The 12946-nt window shown below is 33.6% G+C and overlaps 1 protein-coding gene across 7 annotated transcripts in view; it reads right to left on the reverse strand.

The window, feature by feature from the left end:
• LOC138704946 (protein transport protein Sec16A-like) overlaps positions 1-12946 on the reverse strand; it is a 572743-nt gene that overhangs the window by 113646 nt on the left and 446151 nt on the right. The gene's annotated exons all lie outside the window — the stretch shown is intronic.

A 12946-nucleotide genomic window follows, 5' to 3' on the forward strand; every position in this document is an offset into this window, starting at 1 on the left:
TGCGACGTTTTGTTCAGTGATTTTAGGATTGATTCTGCTCAGAAACTATAGTGTGTTTACAACACGTGCGTCTGCTTCATTTGTAATGTTCGATACTATGATCATATCTCATCTTCTTTCGAGAAGTTGTCATGGCTTAGGTTACATGAGAGGAGAAATCTGCACTCTTTCTCTCTTATATCGAATTATGCACACTTCATCCCCCTATTATTTATTCCCTCGTTTTCATACTCTCTCTCGCTATCATAATATTAATACTCGATCACAACGCGATAACATGCTTGAAATTCCACCTCACACATCATCTCTGTATTCCTCATCTTTCACTGTTGCTACCTCTCGTCACTGGAACTCTCTGCCGCTGAAGTCAAGGGCTGCCAAACATTGAAATCTTTCAAATCCAAGTTAGAAAATTATCTTATGATGAGTTGCCAAACTAACCTACTATTATGACAAGTGTTGTATTGCATATTTCCAAGTATTCACATTTTTTTTATGTTCTAGTGATATTTAACTTATTTTATCTTTTTGTTTTCATATTTTCCGATAATGGTATATCTATAATGTGATAAGTTGAGCTATATATAATCATAATTTTCCTTACTGTGTGTACCTAAAAATATTGTATTCTTTGTATGCTTTGTACTGCACTATTTTATTACTATTATTATTATTATTATCATCATCATCATCATCATCAATAATTGTCTTATTTTTTATACTTTGTATGTATCATTTATTTTGACCTGCTCTTCACATTTTATTATGCTTTTTCCTTTCTTTCTTTATGTTATATATTATGTCTGATTTCTACGTACTTGTTGTTTACATTTTATTATTATTATCTTATTCAGTTTTGTGTGTAAAATTGTAGTGTACTTTGTAAATTTGTAGTGTTTTTTGTAATGCAGTTTTACTCCTGGGTGAGTGTTAGAGAACGCCGTATGGCCTTAACTCTGCCAGGTTAAATTAATCATCATCATCATTATTATTATTATTATTATTATTATTATTATTATCATCATTATTATTATTATAAAATGAAAACATGTAGGCCTAGAAAAGAGAAACAGATTGAAGTAGGGGGTTGTAATTCTTCCCTTTCGGATAAATTTCAGAAGATGGATACCTGCTTTTCCTTCACATTCCAAAATTCTAATCTTGTGCACACAAAAATAAATTAGTTCCTTTTCGTGAGCATCATGATGTGCATTCAACAAACACATACAAATCTGATCTTTTTAGTATTTTGTGATAATTGTTAGTGAGGTATTCGTATACTGAAAATTAAAAATAATTAGATATGATACATCAAATGATGACAGATTTTATATTGAATGCAAACATTATATCGGCCATGTACTAAAATGTCATCTACGTGTGTTGAAAAATTTGGGTAAAACAGGCTTCTGTATGCTACAATTTAGTAACACATCAAGCTCTTATTGTAACATAACCTCACATTACAATGAGAAAGAAATTCGCAGATGGCATGACCACAGTCTAATATATACAGTCACGTAGCTCAATACGTAGTAAATATGCATCCATAGATAGTTGCTAACCACCAGGACCGCTAATATCGCCTCATTACAGACAATGCGAAATAGTCCCGGTACAATCTATTGTTCATAGAACCCTCACAACTCAAGCTTCGTGACTGTATACACTAGACTGTGGCATGATGTAAAGTCATTCCCAGTCGTATTACTCTATGTACTCTTCAGGTACTCTGCCATCTAGCATTGGTTATCACAAGCTCATTTCTCGACAAATGCGACGCATAGTGTCTGTTATTTTCCATATGTTGCCAAAATTAGTACAGGCTTGGCTCATCTGTTACATATATGATCTAGGCTATAATTAAGACTTTATAGTAATGTTAAGATTTTTTTTTTTTTTTCATATTCTAGCTATGAAGCAATGTACGAATACAATGGAATGTAAATAAATACAATACAATACACCTTGCTTTCCACTAACTCATTTGTCAAGTAAGCTAGTATACTGTCTCACATACATGAAAGTGATCATTCTCTTGTTCAAATGTCTACTTTGGTAACTGTTGTTGTAAGTATAAAGCAATTTTCGCTTTGTTTAGTGACAGCACTGCTTCATTTCGATGTACATACAACTACTCTACAGAGTACTGTTTTTCAGCATGTACATACTGTTAGACTATGTCTGTCTGTCTGTCTAGTTGCCGCACATAATGAGCATGATGAGCAGTGAAGGACATTGGTGCTGCTTCTAGCTCCACCTCTGTGTACTATTAGCAACTAATATTGTGCATGAGAACCAGACATTGTATGGAGTTTTCAATGATGTCACCAATATTATGCTTACTGGTACTCAATCTCAAAGTTGGAGAGGTTCTTTATTAGAAGTTCTTTGTATTTTCGAATTAAATGTCGAGACTGTCTCTTATTGCGTTCTGAAAACCTAACTACAATTTTTTTTAAGCAAACTACATTTAATTTTGTTGACAAGGTTCGCACAACATGTACAGTATAACAATCTTATTTGTTTCATACATTCACACAGAGGTTTCATATACCCAGTACTATATATAATATGCGAAATATTACTTTTGTTCTCGGTCTTTCCTACTCTGAATTGAATGTTCCTGAGAACACAAATCAATACTGTTTTATCTGGTACTATTTCTTGTGTAAAAATATTTTGAGAAGAGAACTTTTAGTGCAAGATTTGAATAAATGATCATTTTATTCACTTTTGGTGTAGGTCTTCAAATAGTCTCGTGTCTGTAGTGAAATTTATACTGCAGGAGTCTTCTATCCAGATTAACTGACTCTTACAGATTGAGTGTTAATAAAATCTTCCAGTATTTTAAGAATGAAGACTATATACAGACGAAAAAACAGAATGATTGGAAGGGAGGGTTTTTCTGTATCAAGGATATTGGAAACGTGAATTTTCTCATTTCTCTTTACACTGATAATGAGAAAGTAAAATGTTCCAAGACACAAAGTCAAAATGATGCTTCGATTATGGATATTATTCAGTGACTATTGAAGTGTCTATAAAGAATTATAAACTATCAATCAAGAAGAGCAATGTTAGACAAAGGTATAACTGTCATGTTTATATTGTGGTGTAATATTTTGTTAGTTTAGTAACTAATGTTTATCATTTGAGACCTAAAAGAAAATAAAACGAATCTAATCCTTTAATCCTATTGAAATGAAAATTAATGTCATCATCATCCAAACAAGTGTAAGGCCCAAGGCCTGTTATGGTCTCAGTGAGTCACTTTCGGTACATCTTTTTTTTGGATGGCCTAAAGAACTTTTCTCTTAGGGATGGTATTGAAGCATGGTTTTATGAAGTCTATTCCAATTCATTCGTTGAACATGGTTTTTTCACTGCAGCTGGCATGAAAATTAATGTGACAGAGAAAATCTATGAAAAGCAAATCTAAAGTATAAGCAATTATTTTGAATATGAAATTATATATACACTGAACAAGAAAGAAAAAATATACTATAAACATACATATAAAATAATTAAGCACAAACTCGTGTTTATTATATGGTGGCATGACGATCCTCATCAGATTGCTTGCAAAAATAGGAAATAAGGAGTTACAGTCATAACATGCTGCTATACTTAATCAACTAATTGTTCCTATGAAAAATCTATTCGGATTAATAAACACTCCAGCGAGGTTCTTTATTTCAGACCTCCTAAAGCTTATAATAAATCAACATGCTAAGAACATTCAAACAAAACATAATATCGTTGCTGCGCCTCCAAAATCCACTGTGTGTTTTTAAAAAGATTTGCAAGACAAAGAAAAAAGCACTGTCACTTTCAATTTCCTTGATTTTCAAAGCTATTTTCGGTTTAATTTCACTTTTTCTTGTAATTATTGAAATTATACAGAAAGTAGCTTTGAAAATCAAGGGAATTAAAAGTGACAGTGCTTTTTCTTTCTCCTGCAAAATCTTTTTAAAAACACATAGCAGATTTTGGAAGCACAGAGAAGATAATATACTTAAAAGGAGAGTCAAAAAGAGAATCAAAATATCACATAAATAGATAAAACAATCAAATGAAATAATAGCTCCAATTTTTTTATGGATGCATGGTAACATCAAACATAACGAAATAAAAGACATCAACAAAGAAACAATTTTCAGCATAAGAAATACAAAAATATGCCCTTTATTTCACTTTCTCTCTGAATTATTTCCATATTACAGAGCACTGGCCAGGAAACAGACTTCACTCAGGTAAATGCCACTGGCCTTTCATTGGCGTCAGAACTTGAATGCCAATGCTGAGAAAATGATGCATACATTTCCCTGACTCGAGCATGGGAAGATTTTGTGTAGTACCGTGGAACTGTCTAGAGTCGACCTGGGAGTCTAGATTCGACCACTGTGTACACTTTCTAATTTCACGTGTTTATTCCAATAGAATTGCCTACTAGCAGCCATTGCTTGCTTCCAGCTGACTGATAACACTTCCCCTTTCAATCTCGCAAGGTAGTGTCAAACATATTGTGTGTGCTTGATTATGTAAAACTCATTGTTGCCAATGGCAAAAATGGTAACAAAAAAAGTACTCTGTCTAACTCATTTAACAATTTAGCCTTGTTAAACTGTAATGCAATACAAAATAACTGTATTTCTGTAATCAGAATTTTAAGCTTAACAACATATTACAACAAAAAATATTTTTCCATATTATTGAGAGATGTCACCAGTTGAGGTTGTATTCCAGTACAGAGTCGACCAAGTCAGAACAGCTTCCAGGTGTGAAATGTTTCTGCCGCAAAAGCCACTGTTGTCTTGGCACAATTTCTATTCTTTCATTCTCAGTCTTTTCAGTAATACAGCAGTTGATAGTAATGCCTTCTAAATATTCAGATTTTGCTAAAGCAATTGAAGAGATAAATTCAAAGATGTTAACAATTAGAAGTGCTGCAAGGAAATATGGAATACCACGAACTACCTTGGGAGACCATATAATGGGAAGACACGTGGGAAAACATGGAAAACAAACCGTGTTTAGCATAGAAGAGGAAAACATCATTGCAGAACACCTCATTATTGTTTCAGAGTGGGGATTTCCGTTCTCCAAATTTTATGTTCGGTTATTAGCAAAACATTATCTTGGTAATATTGGACGGAATGCAAAAGTGTTTAAAAACAATTTCCCTGGAGAGAAGTGGGTGGATGGTTTCATTCATCGAAATGCCATGCTGTTAACGAGAATTTCAAGAAACATCCCTACTAAGAGGGCAAAGGTAATTTTAAATAGAGAGTGACACCATTGGTTTTGTTAAGTTGTAGGTACCGTAGCATATTTTATGAAGGAATCTTTATATTCTCGGTTTGAAATTATTTGTTTATTATTTATGTTTCCGATTGATTTTGACACAGTTAAGAACTATTTTTCAAATCTGGAAAAGACACTAGAGGGCATCAGCCCTTCTAACATTCTGAACTACGATGAGACTAATCTAGCTGATGAACCTGGAGAAAAGTGTCTATTTTCAAATGAGGAACCAAATATCTGGAGAGAATAATGAACTTCTCTAAAGCAGCAACCAGTTTGATGTTTGCTGGTACAGCCAATGGCAAACTCTTGCACCATATATCGTTTATAAATCCGAAAATATGTGGGATACTTGGACACAAGGAGGGTCTCAAGGAACCAGATATAACAGGTCGAAGTCTGGATGGTTCGATGAAGTCACGTCCAACGACTGGTTCCAGACTATAGTATTACCTTGGGCCAGGAAACAAGAAGGAGTAAAAGCAGTGCTAGGTGACAATCTGTCTTCCCATTTTTCAACAGATGTGCTGAAAATGTGTAAGGAGCACAATATTAAATTCATGTGTCTCCCTCCTAATGCCACACATTTACTACAACCTTTGGACGTAGCATTTTACAGGCCACTAAAAATAGTTTGGAGATCAGTATTGACAAAATGGCGCCAGACAGCAGACAGAAGACTGACTTCAATTCCAAAGAACAATTTCCTTGCTTTTCTTAGTGAGTTGGTGGAGACCATTAATCCTAATGCAGCTGTCAACTTGGAGTCAGGATTCCGGGCCTGTGGAATTTATCCATTCGAGCCACAAAGAGTCCTTAATAAACCACCACAATCTGGTATGACAAAGTCTCAGGAATCTCAGTCCACACTGGTACTGGTGGGAGAAGTGGTCATCAACGTGTTCCAGGACATGAGATATGAAAAATCATTGGTTGCCAAGAAAAGGGAAAGGAAAATTGAAATTGAGCCAGGAAAAAGTATTGTCAGTATCAGTAGGCCTACTGAAGGCAGAACATCTCAGTCAAATGAAGAAATCTCTCATCCTGTCTCAACTGAGGAGACCAGAAAAAAGAGAAGCCAAGAAAACCACCAAGAAAAGAGAACAGAGAGGATACCAGGAGTCCAGTCATAGTGATGAAGATGGACGATATTCCACTAAAGATTCATCAGATGAGTGGGTTGAAGAGGACGATAACAATGATAATAACAATTTCGACGACCCTAAACCAGGGTTTTGGCGTTTAGTGAAGTTCCCAACTAAAAAGACCATTAAATTTTATGTCGGTAGCATTGAGGAACTGATTCCAGGAGAAGGACTTGAACTTCATTTTGTTAGAAATTGTGGTGAATTCCAATTCAAATATCCTGAGGTGGAAGATATGAGTCTTATTGACTGTGATCAAATAGAAAGAAAACTAAGTGCTCCTGTTCTTATGGAGAAAAAGGGATTCTTGAAATTTGGTGTTGATTTCCAGGGTTATGATATTAATTATTAGGAACTTACAGAGATGGCAACTGTATTTGCTGTATTTTTCAGGACTGTTTCATTAGTTAGTACATTAATAATTGTGATAATGTTGTGTGTACTTTGACGTAATTTTATGTCTGCGAATTAATTAAATATTTTCTATTAGATTTATGAGCCTTAACCTATTTAATGTATGCACATTAAAATAATTGTATCCCAAATAACTTAAAAATAAAAAAATAACAAAATAAATAAATAATAAAAGCATCCAAAAGGAGCTTGTTCATTTACATGTATTTTTAATATGGTGGTTGATTAACACCAAGTCGACCAGCACTTAAAATTTGTTTTTCTCAGTGACCATGGACGTTCATAAAATGAAAATAACAGAAAACAATCCCTGACTTGTGGGCTATAACATACCATTTTCAGTGAAATAGTAGATCACTTTGTCTATGAAGTAGCATTAAAAGTACGAAAAAAAGTGGTCAACTCTAGACGGTTTGATGGTAGCATAGTATGGACAGATAACACAGGCTGAAGTGACGTCAAGGTTAGAACACTAGTATACAGCTGATTTCCATTCAGTACAATTCAGTTTAGTTTAAGGCAATGCAGTACACATTAGAACAACGAATCTTTATTATGATATGTAAATTACAAAGAAAGAAGGTTGGCTCAACATGAAGGAGTAACCAAGGCATTGGCTTGGAAAGTGACGAAAATATTAAAACTAAAGCCTTGTAAGACAACAGTTATTCGTCAATTCAAGGAAACGAACCATGGGTCTAAGATTCAATTCTACTGGCAGAAATGAAATCCAACTACCGGTATGTCTAGAAAGCTTTTCAAAAGAATGTCAAAGAAAATGGGTGATATTTCCAGCACTTACAAGTTAAGTCAATAAATTACAACTGTAATATAACATGTCGCGAGATTTTATCGTCGAAAGCTGATGCATTGAGTCACTGTTAAGCAGACTGTTACTTGCTCATGTCATTTTTGGAATGGGGACATATTAAGAGAAACCTGTTTCCAGGAATACACCCATTATAAAATGAAGTACAGTATTTCCTTACAAGGGAAACTTTTCATTGCCCCCCTCCAGATTTTAACAAATGATAGCTAATTTTATTGCTCTGGGAGACCTGAATCAGAATATAAAATCAAAACATGCCGAAGTTGTGATTCATTTCATTTCATTTAGTGTTCTGCCCAAGGGCAGGTCTTTCACTGCAAACCCAGCCTTCTCCAGTCTTTCCTATTTTATGCCTTCCTCTTTGAAATTGTGATTAAAAGGGCTTAAATAACGTTACAAGAATCATGAAACAGTTGTATATAAATGTGTAATGGGCATGGAATGGATTTTGAAGGACGTTGAATTAGCTCAAATAGGAGACCTGTGTCCAAACCAAATACACATCTTGTAATTTTTTTTCTTATAATAATGTTTTGTTTTCTTGTATAATGTTTTATTTTAGTTTTTATTGTTTTTTCATTATTTGTAATCTAACGGCAAAAAATAGATATTACTGTAAACTAATAAAATAGAAGTGTTTCATACTTATTTTCTTGCGAACAAAACAGCTTAACTCTGCACTAGTTTGCAGAAATTACGAGCTATGTTTAACGGATTCATCTAGCCTCCAATTCCAGATGTAATGCACTGTGCACAATGTAAACAAACTGAAAAATCACGTAGTTGCACAGCAAGAACCTTCTTGTGTTCGTTCAGCTAGAACCAACTGATGAGGGATCTGTTTATTTCTATCAGTATTCAGACGTCCTGCTCTCTATACGTTTTTGTTAAAAAAAAAAAAAATATTAATTGGGAATCGAGCCCAGAACTTTTACTTGAAAGGTGTGTCACAAAATTGGTTGAGCTAAAGGAATGATGGTATAATTATGAAGAATTGCATTATGTCCATTGGCATATAGTGACTTAACTAGGATTTACGCCCTTCAGAAGCAACTTCGGCATATTTTCAAGGTTGTTTCTTATTCTCGTTTTCATGAGCTTCGAAATGAGCTATGTTCCATTAAAATGTGAAAGGGGTGTGATGAAAAGTTTCCCTTGTTAGTATCTATTTTACAGTTTTATACATATGAAGACATTATTACAAAAACAGCCCAGTCATTTTTAATGAAACTGAGCTAAGGACACATTTGCTACTGTTTATAGACTCCAAAAATGACATATGTCAGGTTCAATAGCCACAAGGATAAACACCAGTTGTACAGAAACAGCTGACATGTGTTGTTCTATTTATTTTTATTGTTCTCCTGAAAAATACCAATTCTGACAAGGATTGTTTTTGTAATAATGTCTTCATATGTAATATATATATATATATATATATATATATATATATATATATATATATATATATATATATATATATCGTCTTAAAGACTACAGAAATGTTCAAGAAAATTGATTGTAATGATCATAATCATTGTCATTCTGAGCAACAACAACATTAATGAACAACTGATTTTCGAAATATCATGTGCTCTACATTTCATCAGTTAAGCAAAAAATCCAATCCAAGCCTCTCTTGAAAGACCAAATTTACACAAGCACTTAACTGCTTATGGACATGGAAATTTAGCCACTGGTGTAGCTCAGGAGCATCCTACTTCGAGTGCATATTTTCAGAAGTTTTCCCCAACTGTAAGATGAATGTCAGATAACTTCAAGGAAAAATTCTTGAATTCATCCCGCCAATTATTTCACTACTACCAATTCTACCAAAAATATATAACAGTGCTGTTAAATAGCTAATTAAAAAATGACAACTGTACATTTGTGAGTGCATTTCCTCAACCAAAAATTTATACTAAGAAATTTAACTATGTATTTACTATGTTTAAAATTCAATACAGAGATGACTGAGAAATGTTTTTCTAAGGACAATAACTAAACAAGTTTTGGTTCTGCAAATAACCAACATGGAAAATACATGCAAAGGTGAGATCTTATGAAAACCCTAAGAATAGACTTTGCAGACCAAGAAGAGAAATAGCCTTGTATTTAATTCATGAATATGATTCATTATGTCCTGGAAGATACTAATTTTCAGAGTAATAATAATAAATGCAGGGCAGAGATAATCTTCAAAATGGAATATAAGTAGGCTTTCGAAACTAATCAATGTTTTATGACCGTTTCATTCTACTCTCTTGATATTCTAGAAGTAGACATAATGGATCAACGTACTGTTAGCTGAGCAGTTAGACCACTCGTTTTCTACACCAGAGACCTAGCTCAAATCATGAGTTCAAGTAAGATTTGTGGCGGACAAACTCAATATTTGGAGTAGATTTTCGTGTGTTAAACCTGTGTTAAACTCCATCATGTCTCCATTAATTTAATAGTCACCACCACCTACCATTTACGTGACACTTGGGGAAGTGTTTAAAAGTGATATAAAATACACAAACATTCGCAAGTGTTATTTAACTGGAAATTACCCTAACTTTCTTATTTCAAAGAACCCAACAAAATTTTGTGTATGAATCAATAAAACGAATCATCAAAAGAAAGCTCAATCAATCCTATCAATTCCAAATTAAAAGCAATAATGAAAATGCCCAGTGGAATAAACTGATAATTGAATGTAAAATAATTCCAGACTTTCCCTGCAAAATTATCTGTAGCAATGTTCACACTTGTTTCTGGTCACGATTTCATGCATAAAATCAGAGTATTTGCGTCGTCAAATTGCCTTTTGTGTTCAAAGGAAGAAGAAATAGATGAGAGACATTTATTAACATGTGATGCACTTTCAACATTTAAGGACTCCATCTCTAAATATTGGGAGGAGAGAAGAAGAATTACTTTACTGTCATATTCAGAGCATTAGATACATACATACATTATTTCAAATGGAACACCAAAATAACATGTCCAGATTTGAAGTGATAGTATTTTGTTTAATTCAACGAACTGCAATACTCGTTGCTATGGAATAACATTAAAACAAAACTTATATAGATTTTGAATATTAATTATTGATACCTGAGTTCTTTACAAATAACAAAAACATTTCAACTCAGTAATCCTAATAACCAAAAACTTCATGTGTGTTGCTCAGAATGTCCAAATAGATTTACCTCCATATATGCCAAAATATCCATTTGTTTCTTCAGAAATAATGAAATGTTGTCTTTCATTCTTATCATCCATATGAAATTTCTATTTGTCTCTATGAAAATAATTTTCTGCTGGGTGGTGGTAATCAGGACGCCTTTCAGCATGCAAAACACAACCTACGCGTGCATTTCTTCTGCATTTATCAAATATTAATAACATATCGATCTGTTCAGAATGAGTATAATAATTAACATTCCATTTCCACCACTGATTATAATAGCTAAATAATTTTATTGCAATTTGTCCACAACATCAGATATGTAAACAAACTTTCTTTTGTTTCCAACCACAATCTTCCATAGCAATGAGCATTGCAATTTGTTGAATTAAACTAAAGACTATCACTCCAAATCTGGATATGTTATACATCTTTGGATTCAGAATTTAGAGAGGAGCAAAAATATGTACTAATATACAGAGTGTTCCATTTGAAATAAAGTTACGGTAAATTCTGGTTAAATCGCAAATGGTATTTAAATAACACTTGCAAATGTTTGTGTATTTTATATCACTTAAACACTTCCCCAAGTGTCACGTAAATGGTAGCATAACTGTAAAATATATTTGGGGTCTACCAGAATCCAGTTACACACAATATATAATAATTTCCCTTGGGAGATAATGTTTTGCTTGATACAACTGCACCATTTCATTTGTCAGTTTATCCTACAAAATAGAAAAAATCATGTTTGCAGTGGACTACCATTATGTGTGTTTTTGATTTCATATAGAGACTTGTTAATCTCTTTTACTAAAACTGTTATATTCTATATGTATAAACCCAGGCTAAATTACTTGCAGATACTGAATATGAGGAAAATCCGACCAACAGGTTAGGAGAAATTGCTGTACACAGACAACATAACAACAACACTTTTTCAGTATTTGAGATGTTGTATTTCCGTGAAAATCTCGAAAGAAATTTTTTGCGAAATTACAATACTTTCTCTACATACAGTATTTCATATAATGAGAAAGTAAAAATTATTAACTCTAACAAAAAATTTTTATGATCCTTTTTCAGAATATGTACTTGTTCCTTGAAATCAGGCCAACCATACACCATCTACTTACTGAACCTGACATGGCTTTCAATGGAACCCTTTTAGTTCACTTGTTCAGATTTCTTATTTGGCCTTCACACCTACCTTCTTGGAGGTGTCAAGGACTGGGTTCCCATAATACTTTGCCCTAACAAGCAATAATTTACTTGAGCTAACCATCTCTCACAATGTGAACAAAGAGTTAGACTTTATGAAAGAACCCTAACAAGAAAATTAAACAATAAAGCATCTTATTAAACATCTTATGGAAATATAAACAAGAGTTGTACACTGTGTTTACAACTCTGAAAAATCTTACAATTATGTAAAAGAAAGAGAATATGGAAAGCTTTAAAAAAAAACCTACAAGTCCCAACAGGCTTAACTAAAAGAATACAAGGAACATATGGACTAAATTTGCCAATCATTATGCTTTGCTGTCTTGCTTCATCCCATCAACCTGTAGCCAGCGGATGCGATTTTATATAAGAGCAACAAATATCATTCTCTGCATCTCTCTTCCCTTTTAATTCACTTTCTTAAACTGTGTTCGCCTGGCTTTATCCAAATCAATATTACCTGTACTGTAATAATTTGTTTATATCTCTTTTCTATTCACTGTCTGTGGATTTCAACAACCATTGATAACTTGTGTAATAAATGAGATAGGACTGTATCACTGAAGAAGACGAAGATGGAAGACCTGATTCCGAATCACTGCCAAATTTTGTGGAGAATCATGTTGCAATTGAGAAAGTGAAACCCTTTTCCTATGCATACAACATGAATGAGATAAATGTAGACAGTGTTATGGATACCAGAGAGGTCGCCTACTCTGTTGCGCTCATTACGCCAAGTAATCCGGACGACTGAGCCAGCTATCCAGACTAGCCTGGCATAACAAGTCAACAGAGTAACCGATCTCTCTTGTCTTACCCTGATGGTGGAACCTGTATGCAGGTCCGAAATGC

Source organism: Periplaneta americana, chromosome 8 (genome assembly GCF_040183065.1).
Source record: "Periplaneta americana isolate PAMFEO1 chromosome 8, P.americana_PAMFEO1_priV1, whole genome shotgun sequence".
Lineage (NCBI taxonomy): Eukaryota > Metazoa > Arthropoda > Insecta > Blattodea > Blattidae > Periplaneta > Periplaneta americana.